Source organism: Cottoperca gobio, chromosome 2, assembly GCF_900634415.1.
Source record: "Cottoperca gobio chromosome 2, fCotGob3.1, whole genome shotgun sequence".
Taxonomy (NCBI): Eukaryota; Metazoa; Chordata; class Actinopteri; order Perciformes; family Bovichtidae; genus Cottoperca; species Cottoperca gobio.
The window spans coordinates 332,369-355,000 of NC_041356.1; the positions used below are offsets into that span (position 1 = coordinate 332,369).

Sequence of the window (22,632 nt, forward strand, 5' to 3'; positions counted from 1 at the left end):
TATAGTGTTCATTGCAACAGAATGTATTCCTTTTATTCCAGAGAAATCCAGTAGTTCACTTGACCTCATAAAAATAAAACAGAGCAAGAGACGATGCAAGTAAAAGTTATTTTCAGAAATAATAAGAAAAATATATAAATATATATATATATATATATATATATATATATATATATATATATATATATATATATATACAAATAATAGAATATGATGAAACAGAATGTAAAATCAAATACTGTACATTAGAATAAATACTGTATACTGCAATAATATATAAATATGTAGATATGTGGAATAAACAGGTGTGTGTACTGTAAACATATGTAAGTAGTGACACTTCACTGAGCTCAGGAGTTCAACAGCCTGTGGGATAAAACTGTCCCTGAGTCTGGTGGTGTGTGACTGGATGCTGCGGTGCCGTCTGCCAGACGGCAACAGACAGATCAGTTTGTTGCTGGAGTGACGGGGGTCTTTAATGATCCTGTGTGCCTGTGTGAGCAGTGTTCACCACCCTCTGTAGAGTCTTACGGTTGAGGGCGGTGCAGCTGCCATACCAGGCCGTGATGCAGCCAGTTAGGACACTCTGGATGGTGCACCTGTAGAAGCTGTGTGGAGGGTGAGGGTGACGCCGTCGTCTGTGGACCTGTTTTCTCTGTAAGCAAACTGCAGCAGGTCCAGTGAGTCAGGGAGGGAGGAGGTGATGAAGGTTTTGATTAGCCGCTCAAAGCACTTCATAATGATGGAGGTGAGTGCAACTGGGCGGTAGTCTTTTAAGTCTTTTTTTTTTGCCTATATTTGGAGTGTTGTTTAGCCTCATTCCTGATAGCATAACATGGTGGGGACCAATGGATTCCTTAGGTTTTCTAGTTTCTAGTTTCATATGATACCAGTGTTGGGACCCTCATAGTATATAGATTGAGCTATTGGACCCATTATCCATTGTGTCAAGACCTTCCCTCACTTGCATACCTGCAACCTGCAATCATCTTTCGCACATAGGTGTAAAAAATCAGCTGATAAATGTAGCCTTCGAAATCATGGACTGAACCGCATAGTATATTATTTAATATACATTAACTTAACACGGCTAAGTAAGAAATTCAATACTGTTGTAAATGTATGTACGTATGTTGATTTGTTTTCATTTCACTGAGCTGTATTGTGTAATCTGCTGTATTGAGCTAATGCGTAACATTAGGTTGTTTCTTAACCCGGAACCATTATCATACACGTTACCATCTCACAATAATCTTGGAGTGCTTTTAAACACAGTGACGCACACAGATAAGGACTCAAAGCTCCCGCTTCACATGTGCCCTTTGTTCTACACACGTTTGTGCACGTGTACGCAGAGCACATGGAGACCGCACACACATTCTTTTCAGCGCACCCGACAGATCACGCACCCAGACGCACACACACACACTCTCTCTCTTACACACACACACGCACCAACACAAACTCTGTCTCTTCCACACACACACACACACACACACACACACACACACACACACATTCTCTCTCTCTTCCACAAATAGACACTCTCTCACCCTTCCACAAACTCACACACACACATTTGTGTACATATTCCTTTTTAATTGCTTAATATTAGATATTGTGTGTTTTGACATTTATTATTACCTTATTAATAAATGCTTTTTGGAATATACATGCCGGTTTGTTTACTGTTGTATAACAGTATTGCCAACCTCTACTATCAAATAATCCTTCAACCTTTACTAGCTATTGATATGGTCATTGTGTTTATCGTTATTCATTCATTTGATTATTAATCAGATTTCCTAATTCATCGTCTAGTATATTTTGTGAGACTATTTTATGAGACTACAAATAACTGGCTATTATTTACACTACAGCCTCTGAAAGACAGTATGTCGTCCGGACCCTCCGGCGGGCGTCGGATCTTCGGTTAAGGGTCCTTTGACCACATTCGTCGTGGTAAAAGAAACTGAGGTTGACTGTTGGTAGGAAACAAACCCATCCATCCCGGACTACTCCCTTTGCAGAGTGTGTGGCTCTATAATAATGTTACACTTTCAAAAACTTTAATCTATCCAATACTTTGGTTTATGACTACATTTCATTCAGCCTAATCTGTACTCTTTGTTTATTGATAGCTAATGTTAGCACACACTAAGCTAAGGTGGTAAACATGGTTAATAGTATACCATAAGCATGTTAGCATAAAGCTAAAAGCACCACTGTGTCTAAGTACAGTCTCACAAAGATGCCAGCTGGACTGTAGACTCTTATTCTGAAAGTGCTTTATGTCTACTGCCCTGGATGGACTGTTGTCACATCACATGTAGCTACAGTCTGATTTACTCTCCATCCATCCATCCATCCATCGTCTACCGCTTATCCGGGATCGGGTCGCGAGGGCAGCAGCTCCAGTAAGGAACCCCAATCTTCCCTTCTCCGGGCCACATCCTTCAGCTCCGACTGGGGGATCCTGAGGCGTTCCCAGGCCAGTGAGGAGATATAATCTCTCCACCGAGTCTTGGGTCTTCCCCGGGGTCTCCTCCCAGCTGGACGTGCCTGGAACACCTCCCTAGGGAGGCGCCCAGGTGGCATCCTTACTAGATGCCCGAACCACCTCAACTGGCTCCTTTGAACGTAAAGGAGCAGCGGCTCTACTCCGAGTCTCTCACGGATGGCTGAGCTTCTCACCCTATCTCTAAGGGAGACGCCAGCCACCCGTCTGAGAAAACCCATTTCGGCCTCTTGTACCCGTGATCTCGTTCTTTCGGTCATGACCCAGCCTTCATGACCATAGGTGAGGGTAGGAACGAAGATCGACCGGTAGATTGAGAGCTTTGCCTTCTGGCTCAGCTCTCTTTTCATCACAACGGTGCGGTAAAGTGACTGTAATACCGCCCCCGCTGCTCCGATTCTCCGGCCAATCTCTCGCTCCATTGTCCCCTCACTCGCGAACAAGACCCCGAGGTACTTGAACTCCTTCACTTGGGGTAATGGCTCATTCCCTACCCGGAGTAGGCAATCCACCGGTTTCCTGCTGAGAGCCACGGCCCCAGATTTGGAGGTGCTGATCCTCATCCCAACCGCTTCACACTCGGCTGCGAACCGATCCAGTGACTGTTGAAGGTCACAGACCGATGATGCCATAAGGACCACATCATCTGCAAAGAGCAGCGATGAGATCCTCAGGTCACCGAACTGCAACCCCTCTCCTCCACGACTACGCCTCGATATCCTATCCATGAAAATCACAAACAGGATTGGTGATAAAGCGCAGCCTTGGCGGAGGCCAACATTCACGGGAAACGAGTCCGACTTACTGCCGAGTATCCGGACACAACTCTCGCTTTGGGCGTACAGGGATTGGATGGCCCTCAAAAGTGACCCCCTCACCCCATACTCCCGCAGCACCTCCCACAGTATCACCCGGGGGACCCGGTCATACGCCTTCTCCAGATCCACAAAACACATGTAGACCGGATGGGCGTACTCCCAGGCCCCCTCCAGGATCCTTGCGAGAGTGAAGAGTTGGTCCGTTGTTCCACGACCAGGACGGAATCCGCATTGTTCCTCTTCAATCAGAGGTTCGACTACCGGCCGAACCCTCCTTTCCAGTACCTTGGAGTAGACTTTACCAGGGAGGCTGAGAAGTGTGATACCCCTGTAGTTGGCACACACTCTCTGGTCCCCCTTTTTAAATAGGGGAACCACCACCCCGGTCTGCCAACCCCTAGGCACTGTCCCAGACTTCCACGCAATGTTGACGAGGCGTGTCAACCAAGACAGCCCCTCAACACCCAAAGCCTTCAGCATTTCTGGACGGATCTCATCAACCCCTGCGGCTTTGCCACTGTGAAGTTGTTTGACTACCTCAGTGACTTCCATCAGGGAAATTTACGATGAATCCCCCATCAGCTTCCAACTCTGCCTCAACCATAGAGGGCGTGTTAGTCGGATTCAGGAGTTCCTCAAAGTGCTCCTTCCACCGGCCGATAACCTTCTCAGTTGAAGTCAGCAGGGTCCCACCCTTGCTGTACACAGCTTGGATGGTTCCACGCTTCCCCCTCCTGAGGTGCCGGATGGTTTTCCAGAAGCACCTTGGTGCCGACCGAAAGTCCTTCTCCATAGCTTCTCCGAACTTCTCCCACACCCGCTGCTTTGCCTCTGACACGGCAGAAGCTGCCGCCCTTCTAGTCCTTCGATACCCTGCAACTGTTTCCGGAGTCCTCCCGGATAACATAACCCGGAAGGACTCCTTCTTCAGTCGGACGGCTTCCCTGACCACCGGGGTCCACCACGGTGTTCGAGGGTTACTGCCCCTTGAGGTACCTAAGACCTTGAGACCACAGCTCATCACCGCAGCTTCAGCAATAGAGGTTTTGAACATCGCCCACTCAGGTTCAATGCCCCCAACCTCCACAGGGATAGCTGAAAAGCTCCGCCGGAGGTGTGAGTTAAAGATCCCCAGGACAGGGGCTTCCTCCAGACATTCCCAGTTCACCCGCACTACCCGTTTGGGTTTACCAGGTCTGTCCAGAGTCTTCCCCCACCCCTTGATCCAACTCACCACCAGATGGTGATCAGTCGACAGCTCCGTCCATCTCTTCACCTGAGTGTCCAAAACATGCGGCCTCAGGTCAGATGATACGATTACGAAATCGATCATTGACCTTTGGCCTAGGGTGCTCTGGTACCACGTGCACTTATGAGCATCCTTATGTTCGAACATGGTGTTTGTTATGGCCATTCCATGGCTAGCACAGAAGTCCAACAACAAACGACCGTTCGGGTTTAGATCAGGGAGGCCCTTCCTCCCAATCACGCCTCTCCAGGTGTCTCCATCGTTTCCCACGTGTGCGTTGAAGTCTCCCAGCAAGACTACGGAGTCCCCTACTGGAGCCCCCTGCAGGGCTCCATTCAGGGTCTCCAAGAAGGCCGAATACTCAGAACTGCGGTTTGGGGCATAGGCACAAACAACAGTCAGAGTTTTCCCCCCCATAACCCGAAGGCGTAGGGAGGCGACCCTCTCGTCCACCGGGATAAACTCCAACGTAGCGGCACTCAGCCGGGGGCTAGTGAGTATCCCCACCCCGGCCCGACGCCTCACACCTTGGGCAACTCCGGAGAAGAATAGAGTCCAACCCCTATCCAGGAGTACGGTTCCAGAGCCAAGACTGTGCATGGAGGTAAGCCCCACCAGATCCAACTGGTAGCGATCCACCTCCCGCACTAGTTCCGGCTCCTTCCCCCACAGAGAGGTGACGTTCCACGTCCCCAGAGCCAGCCTCTGCTGCCCGGGTCTGGTCTGTCGAGGTCCCTGACCATCACTGCCACCCATGTGACAGCGCACCCGACCCCAGCGGTTTTTCCCATGAGTGGTGGGCCCACAGGATGGATGGATGGGAGGCACCACGTAGCTTCTTCGGGCTGTGCCCGACCAGGCTCCGTGGCAAATCCGGCCACCAGGCGCTCGCTGTCGGGCCCTCCCTCTGGGCCTGGCTCCAGACGGGGGCCCCGGGCTTCCTCCGGGCAGGGTCTCTCCTTTCCTTTCCCTTTCTTTCATGAAGTCGTTTTTGAACCATTCTTAGTCTGGCCCCTCACCTGAGACCAATTTGCCTTGGGAGACCCTACCAGGAGCACTAGGCTCCAGACAACACAGTTCTCAGGTTCATAGGGACACACAAACCTCTCCACCACGATGGTTCCCAGAGATTTACTCTCCAGGTAATCGTAAATCTTTCTATTTGTGTTGGCTTCTTACATCACTGTAACAACAGTATATTTACTGTCTGTGACAAATCTCCAGCAGGGTTTTTGAAATCTTCACTTTGATCAGTCCACGCAACCTGCATGAGTGTGAGGCGTCTCTCAGGAGATCATCCATCTCTTTGTGATTTCTGATCAGTTGTGAGGTCCATGTTCACTGTCCAGCCGTCACTGTGTGTGTGTGTGTGTGTGTGTGTGTGTGTGTGTGTGAGAGAGAGTTAAAGGTTTCTGCTCTAATGCACCTGCTCAGCCATTCAAACTGCACTAAACACAGCCTGAGGCACTTCTATCTTGCTCTCTCTATCTGTCATGCTGTCTCTCTCCCTCAGAAATACCGTCTCACTTTGCTCTGTCTATTTCCATTTCTACATTTCTATGTTGAAAGAATGAACATTTAACTAACTTTGACTGTGTGCATGATTGAATAGGTTGGTCTCTCTATCTCTATCTCTCTGTCTCTCTCTCTCCCACTCACACTCCCTCTCTCTCTCCCCCTCTCTCTCTCTCTCTCTCTCTCTCTCTCTCTTTTTCTCTCTCTCCCTCTCTTTCTCTCTCTCTCCCTCTTTCTCTCTCTCTTTCTCTGTCTCTCCTGCATTTCTTGTGTCAGAAAATCAATTTTTAGTTTAGCAAGAATAAGCCCATCTTCTCTCATCGCAGAGGCCGGCTGAATAATTCAACACACACACAAACACACACGCACACACACACACACACACACACACACACACACACACACACACACACACACACACACACAAAACTATACACAAGCACTAATGGGAATTTTCACTTAGAAAAAGGGACATTATTGAAAAAGAATTCCTGTTTGGTGTAACAACTAATTATCCTGTTTCCCAATATCATCTTTCTTAAGGAGGCTCAGAAATGTCCTATAACAGCTGGCCACGTTAGTAACAAACGTGTTACTCAATCAATCAATCAAATTTATTTGTATAGCCCAATATCACAAATTATACATTTGTCTCAGTGTGCTTTACAGACTGTACAGGTTACAACATCCTCTGTCCTTAGACCCTCGCATCGCACAAAGAAAAACTTCCTAAAAGAAACCCCAAAATTAAAGGGGAAAAAATGGAAGAAACCTCAGGGAGAGCAACTGAGGAGGGATCCCTCTCCCAGGACGGACAGACGTGCAATAGATGTCGTGTGTACAGGATAAACAACATAGTACAAATACAACATTTGACAGAAATTATGTTGTGTTGGAAAAAAAAAAGAAATAGAAAGTTTGGAAGAATCCAGGAAAATGTCAAAAAGGCTTCCCGGTGTCCAGCAGGACCAGGTCAGCAGGCGCTGTCACGATTCATGATCCTGACGTAAACTTTATCAGTGGCAACCTGCCACATGAGAGACAGACACTCCGGGGATGATACCCCGGATGATGAGTTAGTAACATACATTTACATAAATGCATACAGATAGAGGGAGAAGAAGAGAGGGAGAAGAAGAGAGAGGGAGAGAAGGAAGAGAGCAGGGAGGTGTCCCCCGGCAGTCTAAGCCTATAGCAGCATAACTAGGGGCTGATCCAGGGCAAACCTGAGCCAGCCCTAACTATAAGCTTTATCAAAAAGGAAAGTCTTTAGCCTACTCTTAAATGTGGAGAGTGTGTCTGCCTCCCGAACACAAACTGGAAGCTGGTTCCACTGGAGAGGAGCTTGATAGCTGAAGGCTCTGGCTCCCATTGTACTCTTAGAGACTCTAGGAACCACAAGTAACCCTGCAGTCTGGGAGCGTAATGCTCTAGTTGGTTTATAAGGTACTATGAGATCTTTAAGATATGCTGGAGCCTGACCTTTAATTGATTTGTAAGTCAGGAGAAGGATTTTGAATTCTATTCTGTATTTTACCGGGAGCCAGTGCAGAGCAGCTAATACAGGAGTAATATGATCCCATTTCCTTGTTCTAGTCAATACACGTGCCGCTGCATTTTGGATCAACTGAAGAGTCTTAACCGACTTTTTTGGACAACCTGATAACAATGAGTTGCAGTAATCCAGCCTTGAAGTAACAAATGCATGGACTAGTTTTTCTGCATCATTTTGAGACAGGATGTGTCTTATTTTTGCAATGTTACGTAGATGAAAGAAGGCAGTCCTTGAGATTTGTTTTATGTGGGAGTTAAACGACAGATCTTGATCAAAGATGACGCCAAGATTCCTTACAGTGGTGCTGGAGGCCAAGTTAATGCCATCCAGAGCTTCTATGTCATTAGAAAATGCGTTTCGGAGGCGTTTAGGGCCAAGCATAATAACTTCAGTTTTGTCTGTGTTTAACATCAAAAAGTTGCTAGACATCCAAGTTTTTATGTCCTTAAGGCATGCTTGAAGTTTAGCCAATTGATTGGTTTCATCTGGTTTAATTGATAGATATAATTGGGTATCATCCGCATAACAATGAAAGTTTATAGAGTGGTTCCTTATAATATTGCCCAAAGGAAGCATATATAAGGTGAATAGAATCGGTCCAAGTACAGAACCCTGCGGAACTCCAAGACTGACTTTGGCTGTCATGGAGGATTTATCGTTAACAAGTACAAATTGAGATCGCTCAGATAAATAGGACTTGAACCAGCTTAGTGCGGTTCCTTTTATGCCAACACAATGTTCCAGTCTCTGTAGTAGAATGTCATGATCAACAGTGTCGAAAGCAGCACTGAGGTCTAACAAGACAAGAACAGAGACGAGTCCTTTGTCTGAAGCCAATAGAAGGTCATTGGTAACTTTCACCAGTGCCGTCTCTGTGCTATGATGAACTCTAAATCCAGATTGAAAAACCTCAAATAAACTATTATTATGTAAAAAGTCACACAACTGTTTTGCGACTGCTTTCTCAAGGATTTTAGCGAGAAAGGGAAGGTTAGATATCGGCCTATAGTTGGCTAAAACCTCTGGATCAAGACCAGGCTTTTTAAGAAGTGGTTTTATTACAGCTACTTTAAAGGATTTTGGTACGTAGCCAGATAATAGAGACAGGTTGATCATATTTAATAACGAAGTGTTAATTAAGGGTAAAACTTCTTTAAACAGTTTAGTTGGAATCGGGTCTAAAAGACAGGTTGATGGTTTAGACGATGAGATTGTTGAAGTTAGTTGGTTAAGGTTGATTGGAGTAAAACAGTCTAGATATATTTCAGGAGTTACAGATGTTTTTAAAATTCCAACAGTTGAAGTTAAGTCATTACCAATTGAGGTCAGGAGGAGATTAATTTTGTCTCTAATAATTATAATTTTATCGTTAAAGAAACTCATAAAGTCGTCACTACTGAGAGATATAGGAACAGAAGGCTCTGTAGAGCTGTGGCTCTCTGTCAGCCTGGCTACAGTGCTGAAAAGAAACCTGGGGTTGTTCTTATTTTCTTCTATTAAGGAAGAGTAATAAGCTGCTCTGGCATTACGGAGAGCCTTCTTATACGTTTTAAGATGATCTAACCAGACTAAACGAGATTCTTCCAATTTAGTGGAACGCCATTTACTTTCAAGATTTTTCGACTTTTGTTTTAGTTTGCGGATTTGTAAATTAAGCCATGGAGCTTTCTTTTTCTGTTTTATGATCTTCTTCTTAAGAGGAGCGACAGAGTCGAGTGTTATTCGCAGTGAGGCTGCAGCGCTATCAACAAGATGATTAATTTGGGAGGGACTAAAGTTAGCATTGGAGTCCTCTGTTATATTGATATTGAGTCCTGGTATTGAATCAAGTGCTGATGGAATCACTTCCTTAAATTTAGTCACAGCACTTTCAGATAAACATCGAGCGTAGGATATTTTGCCTACTGGCTTGTAGTCCAGTAACAGGACTTCAAAAGTTATTAAAAAATGGTCTGATAAAAGAGGATTATGTGGACACACTGATAAACTTTCAATTTCAACACCATATCCCAGAACAAGGTCCAGAGTGTGGTTTAAACAGTGAGTTGGTTCATGTACATTTTGACTGAACCCAATTGAATCTAATATTGAGATAAATGCATTATTAAGGCTGTTACTATCAACATCCACATGAATATTAAAGTCACCTACAATAATTACTTTATCTGTTTTAAGGACTAAATTTGATAAAAATTCTGAGAATTCAGATAGAAATTCAGAGTACGGACCAGGAGGGCGGTACACAGTAACAAATAAAACTGGCTTTATTGTTTTCCATGTTGGGTTTGAGAGCGTAAGAACAAGGCTTTCAAAAGAGTTATATTTTAGTTTAGGCTTAGGATTGATCAAGAGGTTTGAGTCAAATATGGCCCCAACTCCACCTCCTCGGCCAGTACCTCGAGGAATGTGAGTATTAATATGACCAGGTGGAGTAGATTCATTTAGACTGACATATTCTTCATGTCTCAGCCAGGTTTCAGTGAGACAAAATAAATCAATCTTATTATCTGATATTAAATCATTTACCAATCCAGCTTTCGTTGATAAAGATCTGATGTTTAAGAGCCCACATTTAATTTTTTGATTTAGTTGCACTTTTGCAGTGGTGGTGTTTATTTTAATTAGGTTTTCATGTATAACTCCTCTTCTGTTAACCATAGACTTGATTAGTTTCAGTGGTCGTGGGGCAGACACAGTCACTATGGGGATTTGAGTGGGTGACTGCCCGGAAAGAAGCACAGAGAAGTGTGTAAGACTACAACTCTTTGTCCTGGTCTCAACTCTGGGTTGTCATGGTACTGTATTATGGGACCTGCCCAGTGTACAAAGAAGACTTTGAGGAAGTAAACTACCAGTGAAATCAGGGACTAAGTTTAATTCCTGCTCCTGGGATTGGACTTTTCAATGGTTCATGAACGATCAAGCGATAGTTTGCAGTAACTAATTTTGCTGATTGTTCAAGCCCTAGAGACTGTATATATAGATGTACTATGCATCGCTACATCCTCCCATTGTAGAAAAGTGAAGCCAAAATGTCCTGAATACAGGCACTGCCATCTTGTGCTTTTGACGTCATGTGTAGCCAGAATTTGCGCCGAAGTCATCGCAAGTAACAATGTGACATCGTCCCGCCCACACACCTGCCCGAGCATGTATTTTAGTTCATAACCTATAGCTTATGCACACCTGAAGATGTAGTGAACAGATGGGCTTTCCTCAGGAAGAAGAGACGCTGGTGAGCCTCCTTAATTGGGGTCGAGGTGTTGAGGGCCCAGGTGAGGTTCTCAGAGATGTGGACACTTTCAAACATTTGGGTATCCGGAGTGCCTACCAACCCACAAACTGTGGAATAAGACAACCCAGTCAGTTTTCTGTGAAACCATGTGATTCAACAAGCCACTCAGATGTGGCTCCCCTTACTGTGTCACATGCAGGCTCATTAGAATATAATGAGTATCTCTACCCATGACTTCAGAACTAGTTTTGCAATTATTCTCGCAAGCCAATCAGACCAGACTGGGCTTTTTTGGGAGGGGTCTTAAAGAGACAGGCGATAATTTATCGTTCCTACTCTACTCTACCATTCCTGAGCCTCCGGCTCCGCGTCTACTTCACTCAGAACAGCTGTCAATCATGACGTCACACCCCCCTTTTTATAGCATGAAATTACTAATTAAAACCTAACTTATCGTAAAAATGAACAGTTCAGCACAATAAGAACTACCCAACCAAAAACAATCTCAGGGAGAAAAAACTTTGACGTGTACTTTTTGTTTTTAGCTTGACCCATGTCCCATCCACCATCATGGAGGGGGCGTAAAAGGTCATCCATGGTGACCGTTGATGACATTTGGTGACCATCAACCTTTCACCTCCTCCTCCATCTGCCACTGGCAGAAACACTGAAAGCTTTACAACAACCCGCCGTAAAGCAATGCCCCTCTGTGCCATAAAGTAATCCAGCACACTAAGTGGCACCATGTTGAACGCAGTAAAGGGTGCAAGTGTGCAAACCATGTAGTTGAGTTGTTGTGTGGTTGAGCTTTAAAGTTAAAACATGTAACAGTCAGTAAAAATACACAAATGAATATACGATTGTTGTAATGGTAGAATGTAGTACGTGAATGCCTCTTTTTACTAAAAACACTTAATGAGACATAGACAGAGAGAGAGACAGACAGACAGAGAGAATTGTGTGTACAATATTCACGAGATACGTTATTTTAGACAACCTGTGTGTGTGTGTGTGTGTGTGTGTGTGTGTGTGTGTGTGTGTGTGTGTTTGTGTGTGTGTGTGTGTGTCATTTGGCGCTGCTGCTAACTGATATGTCAGAAAATCAATTAATTACTTTTAAGCGGCAGTTAACTGCATCCGCACAATACACCCCATGAATTATAGACGAAGTGTGTGCATGTGTGTGTGTGTGTGTGTGTGGGGGGGGGGGGGTGATAGATTTGGCTGCTCTGTTAACTACAGACAATTGCTAACTCCTCCGTCACTGATCAATTGATGAGAGTGCTGTGATACAAATCTACTGAGCCCACTGAAGTGTCTGAACTGACTGTTTGCTTTCGATCCCTTTGACAGTGTGTGTGTGTGTGTGTGTGTGTGTGTGTGTGTGTGTGTGTGTGTGTGTGTGTGTGTGTGTGTGTGTGTGTGTGTGTGTACAGAAACTTAATGTAATGCACATTTCACACATCAGACATAGTTTAAAGTGCTGCTCTTTAATCGTAGAAAACACGTGGGAAGCAGCAGGAACCTGAATGTTCGGCTCGGATATTTACAGTAAATGACAATATTTCTGTATGGATGATAATTGATATTTAAAGAATTGAACATAATTTAATATTGAAATTTGACCTTTTTTTGTTAATACTTACATCTTAATACTGGTTTTACCACAAGAATATTGCAATAACCACCTGATACTTAACTTTAACATTGGAATATTCATATTATAAATTTCATGGATATACTGTATTATAGTTGTATTAATTACTTCCTGATTTTGGTTCATTCCCTTTTCTTTAAATCATGAAGAATTGTGAGGGGATGACATTCAAAAAGGTTTTCATTTCAATGACCAATTTCTAAACAATAGTTCATAATAATAAAAGGATGTTTGCATATATCCTTAAATACAGTGTGAGAAAGTGTGAGGTGTTAGAGTGCTGATGAGAAACCAGAGAGAGAAAACCAAACTCTCCATCGATCCCTCGCTCATGGTGGCAGGGTGGGTGGTATTGATCCTTGCAATGCCACTGTCATTGGCCTCAGGGTGGCCTCAACTCAGGGGACAACAGAGACAGACAGCCGCTGGCAGAGAGAGAGAGAGAGAGAGAGAGAGAGAGAGAGAGAGAGAGAGAGAGAGAGAGAGAGAGAGAGAGAGAGAGAGAGAGAGAGAGAGAGAGAGAGAGAGAGACTTTATTTACTTTATTTTATTTAATAAAGTGCTAAAAACAACAAATACAAAATATATACAGATAACCCTTTATCATCACAAATCAATCGTAAACAATAATTTTTGTATCACTACCCTTCTACGGCACAACATGGGTCAAAAATTACTCGTATCGACCCACAAAGCCACCTCATGTGAGTGTCTCCCCGCCACACCCCCGGAAATCAACTCATTCCATCATTCAATATTTCAATCATTCATCAAATGTCCCGTTCTCGATCACCACAAATCACTACCTCCCCTTCCCCCACCCTCAATCCACGGACCAGAACAGTTCCCGCACACCAGGTCCACACACGGCCCAAAAACGACCCATGTACACCCAGTGCAACAAAAGTGAAAAAAAAGGCACACTACAACAACGACACCATCAAAAACAATCATCCGGACCAAGCAATACATCCAACATCTGAAATCTCCACTCGTCACCCCGCCCCACACACACACCACAAATCACCGGCCGAATGATGTGCGAGTGTGACACAGCGACAAGCAAAGATCCAAACGTCAAATGCACCGCCTGATCCAAATCACTGCCAAAACAACTATCCCTTACAATATCATTATCATAGCACGTCCTCTCTCCACCTACATCACACCCGGCCCTCACGAGCTACCCCTGACCCACGTGTGCTAACCCAATGCAGCAACACAAAAACCATTTCAGCTCACGGATCAAGAAGGGGAAAAATTAAAACAATGACCCGCAGTAACCAAAAACCAAAAACATTCAAAGTAAAAATAACATCAAAGAGACTAAAAACCAATGTTAAAAGAGAGAAGATACCGGTGAGTCTCTTACACTCAGTGAAGACAGTCTCACGTAAATTATAAAAAAGGACAATTATTTAAAACAGCATGATTAATAACAGAGATGAAAGCGTTCGAAGCAATAGCGCCATGTAAAATCGTCCACTGAAGGTCGGCAGTCCGCTTTTGAGGGGGGGTTTGTATAAAATCCTCCACTGTGGACCCGGTCCGCTTTCTCCACCTAGTCTATTGCTCCACACATTGGAGGGTCTGGTGCACAGGCCTTTCCTATTGATGCTTTTCACACAGTTCGCATAGAAAGTTGTTTTGTCTGCTCTGTGCAGCGACAGTTTTGCTGGGTTAGTGACCTTGAGCAGGGGGCCGGTCAGTTCTCCCAGACCTGGGCTGAGGTAGATTTCTGGAAACGGGTTCGCTGGGTCTGGAACGGTCTTACCCTGACTGTATTCGATGAGGAGGCTCCTCTCCTCTCCAGAGAGTCTCTGGCTCCAGAGCTGCAGGATCCTCTGAGCCACCCGGCTAGAGGTTAGACCCAGCAGAGAGCTCAGGGCTCGGGCATCATTCAGCGCCGGCCCCACTGCATCCACCAGCTGTTGTAAGCATAGGGTCCCTGAGCTGCACAGCGCCACCATCAGGCCGGGTGTGTTGCTGCTGCTGACGTCCAGCCTGGCCCTGTGAATTAGAGGCTCTATCAACAACCAGTGCAGAGAGTCAGACTTAGGGCACCTTTTATGGTCAAAAAGGACTTAACCAACACTTAAAAATGGAGGCAGCTCACTTACCCTTAACAATTTTGAATCCGTTAAAAACAGAGCAGTATCCAGCCCCAGGTTACTCACGCGTCTGAGGATACAGCTGGCCACTTCTCTCCAAACCAAATCAGCCGGACTGGTAAGATATTTCTGTAAAAATTGGAGTCTAAAAGTGACTGTTCGGCCAGGTGGACTAGGCCCTGTCCCCCCTCCTCTCTGGATAAATACAGCACCCCTTGTGGCACCCAGTGTAGACCATCCCAAAAAGAATCTACCATTATTTTCTGTATTTTAGCTAAGATCAGACGGTGCCACAGTTGGGACGCCACAAGGTTGTTTAAAACCAAAACCCTGCCTTTAAAATACATGTGAGGGAACAGCCATTCCATTTGGAAATCCTTCCCTCAATCCTTTCAGTGACGTTCTCCCAGTTCTTCTGGACTATATTTTCTTTTCCTAAAAACACACCTAGATATTTTATTCCATCTCTTTTGCAGGTGAGGCTCTGGGGAAGAACTGGGAGACTGCCATGCCACTCCCCGACAGTGAGGGCTTCACCTTTCTTCCAATTCACCCTCGCTGCCGATGCTGTGCTAAAATCTTTTACAATATTGGTTAAAATATCTGCCTCCTTCTGGCTTCCAATGACAACAATGGCATCATAAGCTGATAAAATAATGCTGCTACTACAACCAAGTAAAAATAGACCTTGTAGGTTGCAGGGTATTTAACTAAGGAGAGGTTCAAGGGAGAGCGCAAAGAGCATTCCTGACAGAGCACAGCCCTGCCAGACCCCTCTACACACTCTAAAAGGAGCACACAGACTACCATTGAACTTCAGCACACTCTCAACTTCACTGTACAACACCTTGATCTTAGCTATGAATCCAGGGTTGAACCCAAAACTCTCCATCACTTTCCAGAGGAAGTTGTGTTCAACCCGGTCAAAAGCTTTTTCCTGAGCCAGAGAAATCAGACCAATATTAATGCCCAATGAGCTGGCGACCTCCAAAACATCTCGAATTAGGTGGACATTGTCTACCATGGACCTGACGGGCACACAGTAGGTCTGGTCCCGGTATATGACCTGCTCCATAGCCCCCCCCCCCCCCCCCAGCCTGGTGGCCAGGGCCTTGGACAGAAGCTTATAATCCACACACAGCAAAGACACAGGACACCAATTACCAATGTCCTGCAGGTTTCCCTTCTTAGGCAGAAGTGTTATTACTGCTCTGCGGCAAGACATCGGCATGGAACCAGAGGCCAGGCTTTCATTAAAAACATCTAAAAGATCATTTGATAAAATGTCCCAGAAGGCTTTAAAAAACTCGACTGTGAGGCCATCAATGCCGGGAGCTCGTCTTCCCTGCATGGCCTGTAAAGCTACCTGCAGCTCCCGCATAGTCAACGACCCCTCTAACTGTGAGTTGGTCTCCTCTGAGACCTGTGGTAGTCACAGAACCTTCCGAGGAGTGTTTCATCTCCCTCATACTCATTGGAGTAGAGGGAAGAATAAAAACTCACGGCTCGCCTTCTTATCTGGCTTGGTTCAGTTATTTCTTGCACTGTGTCTGAGAGAAAAGAGTGGATTACCCTCTTCTATCCGTTCTTTTTCTCCAGACCGAAGAAGAAATTAGAGGGAGCTTCCATCTCGGTGGTGTTTTGAAACCGGGGCCAGACCAGTGCACCCCGTACTAGCAGGTTGGCTAAAGCCATTTTCAATATATCCTCGATCTCTCGTGGACTCACTGATTATTTCTAGTTCCACTATATCACCCTCGAGGTCTTTCATAGATCTGGTGATGTCTTGTGTGACATTGAGGATGTGCTGTTGACAAAGCATTTTTATTTCAGTCTTACCATGGTCCCACCAAGGTCCCACCATGGCCTAAGACCATGGCCATGGGCTAAAATCACCCTTCCTCTGTCTAAAAACACTCCAGAAATAAATAAGGACCTGTCTAAAATGTTTATCAAAAGTCAAAACTGAGTTAAAATGCCAATATGCATTTTTTGGCTTTATGTTTCTAATAAAAACATTACATAAAAGCAAAGCATGATCTGTAAAACCAGCCGGAATGATGCTGCAGAGTTTATAAATATTAAATGATGTTTAAAACAATAAATACGATCTAACCTGGCTGAGGAAATCCTATTATCTAGATGGTGAGACTATGTATATTGTCGATCATCTGCATGCATTCTTCGCCCACCATACATCCACCAGGCCATGGGAGTGGACCAGCTGCCTCAGAGCATTCTGGGACGCTGGATGCAGCTCTGAGTGGTTACGATCTAAAGATGCAGTTTCTGTGCAGTTAAAATCCCCTCCCAAAAATAAGAAATCCTCCGAGGCACAGCCATTTAACACATCATTAACTTTTTGTAAAAACAGCTTCCTCTCTGCACCGATTGTTGGAGCGTATACATTTATAAAAACAGCTGAAAAAAAAAACCTTTCTTTAACTAAAAGCAACCTCCCCTCGATAAAATGCTCGACCTCCAGTGAGACTGGAGTAAAAGACTTGGAGAAGAGGAAGCCCACTCCTCTACTAAGAGAAGTGTTGTGGCTTAAAATGACTTCCCCTGCCCACTCTCTCCTCCAGTCTATCTCATTAAAACTATCACTGTGCGTTTCTTGTAAAAAAAATACATCAACATGTTTCATCTTTGCAGTTTCATAGATTTGCCCTCTTTTTTTTAAGACATCTGGCTCCATTAACATTTAAAACACCCACTCTGAAAGTATCCATCACTACTGAGATGTTAAAAGCAAAAAACCAAACAAACATATTAATTAAGACACGCATCATCAACATGTATTTGTTTTTTTACTTTTACCACAAGTTTATTTTATCTATAATACTCCTGTTCAGTGAGGCCACACTCCTCTCTTTGACTCATATGGAGTCTGGCTGAGGTATTAAAATTGACCAAATCTGGAAAATAATCCTCCACCTTTAAACCATGTTGGTTTTTGTTGGTCAGACACACACTCATCTTCACTGAGACTCTCGTCCGCTTGTCCTTGCCTTCTCACAGTCTGTCCCTCTTCACCAACTTTACTGTTTTTAGCATCGCTGGATGCTTTCTTTTACCTTTTCTTACGTTTGGCAGCAGGTTTTTGTTGTACTGTCTCCAGTGCTACTGCTGCCTCTTCCTCCTCCACTTCCATCTCCGCTTCCTCTACCTGCTCACCCCATGTATTCCTTTCTTTTCCTGCCATGTTTTCCTGCACCTCTCCTATCACCTCTGCTGGCTCTCCTCCCAAACCACCTGCCTCCTCTACGCGCACCTCTCCTTCCTCCTTCACCTGCTCTCCTCCCAAATCACTTGCCTCTTTCACCTGCTCTCCTCCCAAATCACTTGCCTCCTTTTTATGCTCTCCTCCCAACCCACCTTCCTCCTGTACCTGCTCCTCTTCTCCCTCCTTGTTTTTTTCAACCTCACTTCCTCCTACTCCACCTAGAATATCTTGGTCATTTTTTTCCCCATTATTTTTCCCCACACCACTTAAAATAACACCACACACCTCGTGCGCCAGATCGGGCACAGCTGGAGCGGCCGGCGGAGATCTCCCCGCCAGAGCAAGCCGCAGCAGCCGCCGCCCCTCCTGGATCAGACGGAGCTGGGTCCCCACGCCTCGGACAGGTCCTTGCGGTGTGTCCCTCCTCCCCGCACCCAAAAGCCGATACCCCGATGAGGTGACAAAAAATCACGTAATCATAATCATCTACTTTAACATGGAAGCGGAGGTTGAGCTCCACATCCCGGTTATTAAGAATCATATACAGCTGTCTACGGTGAGACACTACATGTTTAAGTAACTGAGACTTACATCCATGCCATGTTTCCTCGTAAACTTGGAGAATTCCCCATTCACCATGGCGTCAGACGCTGACCGGCGAGACACCGGCAAGGGAAATCCCCACACACCTCAACCACCACACCCAAACGTACCGAAAATTAACCATACCAAACTATCACCAGTAACTTAAGTTAAATTAACACCCATTATTAAACAAAAGAATCAAAAAGAAGAAACGAAAAACATACACTCAGCATCTCACTCGCACACAAACTCCCAGCATGCACTCCGAGAGAGAGAGAGAGAGAGAGAGAGAGAGAGAGAAGGGAGTGAAGGGAGAGACAGACAGACAGATCAAATCAAAATGATTTATATAGCCCACAAGTTATACATTTGTCTCAGTGTTCTTTACAGACTGTACAGGTTACGACACCATCTGTCCTTACACCCTCGCATCGCACAAGGAAAAACTTTCTAAAAGAAACCCCATAATTAAAGGAGGAAAAATGGAAGATACCTCAGGGAGAGCAACTAAGGAGGGATCCCTCTCCCAGGACGGACAGACATGCAATAGATGTCGTGTGTAAACAACGTAGTACAAGTACAACATTTGACAGAAATGATGTTGTGTTGAAAAAGAGAAAGTATAGATGAATCCAGGAAAATGTCAAAAAGGCTTCCCGGTGTCCAGCAGGACCAGGGCAGCAGGCGCAGCCACGATTCCTGATCCTGACGTAAACTTTATCAGTGGCAACCTGCCATATGATAGACTATGATAGAAACTCCGGGGATGATACCCCGGATGATGAGTTAGTAACATACATTTACATAAATGCATACAGATAGAGAGGGAGAAGAGAGGGAGGGGAGGAGAGAGGAAGAGAAGTAGGAGAGCAGGGAGGTGTCCCCCGGCAGTCTAAGCCTATAGCAGCATAACTAGGGGCTGATCCAAGGCAAACCTGAGCAAGCCCTAACTATAAGCTTTATCAAAAAGGAAAGTCTTTAGCCTACTCTACTCTCGAGTGTGTCTGCCTCCCGAACACAAACTGGAAGCTGGTTCCACTGGAGACTCTAGGAACTACAAATAACCTTGCAGTCTGGGAGCGCAATGTTCTAGTTGGTTATAAGGTACTATGAGCTCTTTAAAATATGCTGGAGCCTGACCATTAATTGCTTTGTAAATCAGGAGAAGGATTTTGAATTCTATTCTGTATTTTACCGGGAGCCAGTGCAGAGCAGCTAATACAGGAGTAATATGATCCCAATTCCTTGTTCTTGTCAATACACGTGCTGCTGCATTTTGGATCAACTGAAGAGTCTTAAGCGACTTTTTGGGACAAACTGATAACAATTAGTTGCAGTAATCCAGCCTTGAAGTAACAAATGCATGGACTAGTTTTTCTGCATCATTTTGAGACAGGATGTGTCTTATTTTTGCAATGTTACGTAGATGAAAGAAGGCAGTCCTTGAGATTTGTTTTATGTGGGAGTTAAAAGACAGATCCTGATCAAAGATGACGCCAAGATTCCTTACAGTGGTGCTGGAGGCCAAATTAATGCCATCCAGAGCTTCTATGTCATTAGAAAATGCGTTTCGGAGGCGTTTAGGGCCAAGTATAATAACTTCAGTTTTGTCTGTGTTTAACATCAAAAAGTTGCTAGACATCCAAGTTTTTATGTCCTTAAGGCATGCTTGAAGTTTAGCCAATTGATTGGTTTCGTCTGGTTTAATTGATAGATATAATTGGGTATCATCCGCATAACAATGAAGGTTTATAAAGTGGTTCCTTATAATATTGCCCAAAGGAAGCATATATAAGGTGAATAGAATCGGTCCAAGTACAGAACCCTGCGGAACTCCAAGACTGACTTTGGCTGTCATGGAGGATTTATCGTTAACACATACAAATTGAGATCGCTCAGATAAATAGGACTTGAACCAGCTTAGTACGGTTCCTTTTATGCCAACACAATGTTCCAGTCTCTGTAGTAGAATGTCATGATCAACAGTGTCGAAAGCAGCACTGAGGTCTAACAAGACAAGAACAGAGACAAGTCCTTTGTCTGATGCCAAAAGAAGGTCATTGCTAACTTTCACCAGTGCCGTCTCTGTGCTATGATGAACTTTAAATCCACATTGAAAAACCTCAAATAAACTATTATTATGTAAAAAGTCACACAACTGTTTTGCAACTGCTTTCTCAAGAATCTTAGAGAGAAAGGGAAGGTTAGATATTGGCCTATAGTTGGCTAAAACCTCTGGATCAAGACTAGGCTTTTTAAGAAGTGGTTTTATTACAGCTACTTTAAAGGATTGTGGTACGTAACCAGATAATAGAGACAGGTTGATCATATTTAATAACGAGATGTTAATTAAGGGTAAAACTTCTTTAAACAGTTTAGTTGGAATCGGGTCTAAAAGACAGGTTGATGGCTTAGGCCAGTGGTCCCCAACCACCGGTCCGCGGTATGATGAAAATATTTTATTTTGAAAAATCACTTGATACATCTGTCTGTGCGTCTGTGTCTCTTGGCACATGTCAAGACGCTCGTCTATCACGTGATACTTTACTTCAAAAACATTAAGCCCACAAGCAACAATGAGCGGAAAACAAACGTCTTTAAAGAGCTTTTTTGGAAAAGGGAAAAGACCCAATGAGGAGGCATTTAAAAGACAACATCAGGAGTCCACCTGTAGCGATAAACACCTCAATACTAGTTTATCGCTACATGCGCCGCTCTGCATAATATACAGGCTCGCAAATGAGGCAACGATGCCTTCATAACGCCGGCACCCGGCGTTAAAAGACAAGCCCTTGGAGTTTAAGAATTTATACCCCTATATTGGACCGGCTCGTTAGAGACACAAGCTCAGGGCTCCCACTAATTCAGCATAATGGTGAGTTTTTTATGCACTTTATATTTGTTTTTATGCCGGCTGTATCATTTTATTTCGTCATATTTATTGCCTATTGCGGAGTGAGTTGGTTCATGTCCATTTTGACTGAACCCAATTGAATCTAATATTGAGATAAATGCATTATTAAGGCTGTCACTATCAATATCTACATGAATATTAAAGTCACCTACAATAATTACTTTATCTGTTTTAATAAAAATAAAAATTCTGAGAATTCAAATAGAAATTCGGAATACGGACCAGGAGGGCGGTACACAGTAACAAATAAAACTGACTTGTTTTCCATGTTGGGTTTGAGAGCGTAAGAACAAGGCTTTTAAAAGAGTTATAGTTTAGTTTAGGTTTAGGATTGATCAAGAGGTTTCAGTCAAATATGGCCGCAACTCCACCTCCTCGGCCAGTACCTCGAGGAATGTGAGTATTAATATGACCAGGTGGAGTGGATTAATTTAGACTGACATATTCTTCATGTCTCAGCCAGGTTTCAGTGCGACAAAATAAATCAATCTTATAATCTGATATTAAATCATTTACCAATCCAGCTTTCGTTGATAAAGATCTGATGTTTAAGAGCCCACATTTAATTTTTTGATTTAGTTGCACTTTTGTATGTTTATTTTAATTAGGTTTTCATGTATAACTCCTCTTCTGTTAACCATAGATTTTATTAATTTCAGTGGTCGTGGGGCAGCCACAGTCACTATGGGGATTTGAGTGGGTGACTGCCCGGAAAGAAGCACAGAGAAGTGTGTAAGACTGCAACTCTGTTTCCTGGTCTCAACTCTGGGTTGTCATGGATTAGGTCCACTAATAAACTTTGTAATATTATTGGATATGAGATCTGCTCCACCCAAAGTAGGATGGATGCCGTCACTCCTAATCAGACCAGGTCTTCCCTAGAAAGTCCGCCAATTGTCTGGACACCAGAGCCAGCAACGGAATGATGACATGCGGCTAAACATGTCATCATTCAAAAGATTTGGCAGAGGACCAGAGAAAACTACGGAGTCCGACATTGTTTTGGAAAATGTACACACCAACTCCACATTAACTTTAGTACATTCCGATTGACGCAATCGCGTGTCATTACCGCCGATGTGAATAACAATCTTACTGTATTTACGTTTAGCCTTAGCCAGCAGTTTCAAATGTGCTTCTATGTCGCCCGCTCTGGCGCCCGGAATGCACGTGACTGTCGTCGCTGGTGTCTCAAAATGAACGTATCTCAAAATAGAGCTACCGATATCCAGAGTTGGTTTCTCAGCTG

The 22,632-nt window shown here is 44.3% G+C and overlaps 1 protein-coding gene and 1 long non-coding RNA gene across 2 annotated transcripts in view; one reads left to right on the forward strand and one right to left on the reverse strand.

Moving 5' to 3' along the window:
- The window catches only part of runx1 (RUNX family transcription factor 1), an 83,905-nt gene that overhangs the window by 23,297 nt on the left and 37,976 nt on the right, over positions 1-22,632 (forward strand).
- Positions 12,585-22,632, reverse strand: part of LOC115018104 (uncharacterized) — a 20,561-nt gene continuing 10,513 nt past the window's right edge. Inside the window, exon 3 of the long non-coding RNA XR_003833324.1 lies at positions 12,585-12,972. This is a non-coding gene — a long non-coding RNA (uncharacterized LOC115018104). The remainder of the gene's footprint in view (positions 12,973-22,632) is intronic.